The sequence below is a fragment of the Manacus vitellinus genome, unplaced genomic scaffold (assembly GCF_001715985.3).
Source record: "Manacus vitellinus isolate BGI_N305 unplaced genomic scaffold, ASM171598v3 scaffold_86_pilon, whole genome shotgun sequence".
NCBI lineage: Eukaryota > Metazoa > Chordata > Aves > Passeriformes > Pipridae > Manacus > Manacus vitellinus.
In genome coordinates this window covers 1,476,983-1,478,899 of record NW_021940851.1, presented here as the reverse complement: position 1 = coordinate 1,478,899, position 1,917 = coordinate 1,476,983, and positions in this window count along the sequence as shown.

The following is a 1,917-nucleotide window of genomic DNA, read 5'->3' as shown; positions in this document are numbered from 1 at the left end:
GGGTGGAAGGGGATGATCCTTCAGGTCCCTTCCAGCCCAAACCATTCCATGCTGTGGCCAAGCTTCAGGCCAAGGGTTAAGAAGGATAAGGAAGAGTAAACCAATATTATCAACACAGACATGACTGAGTTGTGTCATTCGACTGACACCAAACCCCACAAGAGATAAGGGGAAAAATCACCTTATGATGGGTCCAGCTGCAAGACCCCCATTGTCAGGTGCTGAGCCCCTGTTCCTAAACCTTCATGAACCCCTGTTCCCAAATTTCATGAGCTCCTGTTCCTAAACCTTCATGAGCTCCTGCTCCTAAATCTTCATGAACCCACGTTCCTAAACCTTCATGAGCCCCTGTTCCTAAACCTTCCTGAACCATTCCTAAATCTTCCTGAACCCCTGTTCCTAAATTTCGTGAGCCCCTGTTCCTGAATCTTCAGGAGTTTCCGTTCCTGAATCTTCCTGAACCCCTGTTCTTAAATCTTCAGGAGCTTCTGTTCCTAAATTCCATGAGCTCCTGTTCCTAAATCTTCCTGAGCCCCAGTTCCTAAATCTTCATGAGCCCCTGTTCCTAAACCTTCATGAGCCTCTGTTCCTAAATCTTCCTGAACCCCTGTTCCTAAATCTTCAGGAGCTTCTGTCCTAAATCTTCCCAAGCCCCTGTTCCTAAACCTTCATGAGCCCCTCTTCCTAAATTTCATGAGCTCCTATTCCTAAATCTTCCTGAACCCCTGTTCCTACACCTTCATGAGCCCCTGTTCCTAAACCTTCCTGAACCCCTGTTCCTAAATCTTCCTGAGTCCCTGTTCCTAAACCTTCCTGAGTCCCTGTTCCTAAATCTTCCTGAACCCCTGCTCCTAAATTTTCCAGAGCCTCTGTTCCTAAATTTTCCAGAAGCATCCCTTCTGACCACNCTGTTCCTAAATCTTCAGGAGCTTCTGTCCCAAATCTTCCCAAGCCCCTGTTCCTAAACCTTCATGAGCCCCTCTTCCTAAATTTCATGAGCTCCTATTCCTAAACCTTCCTGAACCCCTGTTCCTAAATCTTCCTGAGTCCCTGTTCCTAAATCTTCCTGAGTCCCTGTTCCTAAATCTTCCTGAACCTCTGTTCCTAAATTTTCCAGAGCCTCTGATCCTAAATTTTCCAGAAGCATCCCTTCTGACCACAGCAGCCTCCCTTCTATTGTCTCCCTACCAAAGCGCCCCCGGGCAAACACGGAAGAGCTGCAGGATCATTCCTTTATTTGCCCATTTGTTTTTTTTGGCAGAGCAGGTGTTTGGGATCCCTGTGCTGGCATGATTTATTCCATAGGATTTCCCACCTCCCGTGGGCTGCACCTTCCCCCTTCCCACCCATTCCAAACCCTTGTTCTGTGTCCCCTCTTCCCCTTCTCAAATATATATATAAAAAAGTGGATTTATAGACACTGAGTAGAACTGTTTAACTGCGTTTTTTTAACTAGGGTAGCTCTGGCAGGTAACTCTGCCTGCACCCAGAAAATGAGGATTCTTTTCCTTTACCCAAAGGAGAAGTTGTTTCTTCCCCACCCCATTTAAATGCGGACTCACGGAGGATCGAGGCACGTGAACGAAAACCACTTATAAGTATGCAAATCTCGGTGGTTTGTTTTTCTACACGGAGTGTTTCGATGTTCCCTTTGACGAGGGAACACGTTTCCCTCCTCGCCGATGTTTGGAGCGGCTCAAAGGCTGTTTTCCCGGATTTTTTTTTTAACGGGTTGTCGAGGCCGTGGCGGTTCCAGAGGGTCAGAGCGGTGGGTGAAGGTGTGAGAGGGGTGTCTTCATAAACCTGGATTTGGAAAACGGCACCTGCCTCCTTGTCCTGGCGGCCGGGAAAGCCTCGGGCAGCAGGTGAGAGGAGCAGGGACAGGGGGGTGCGGGGACACCGCGGCGAGGGTGCGAC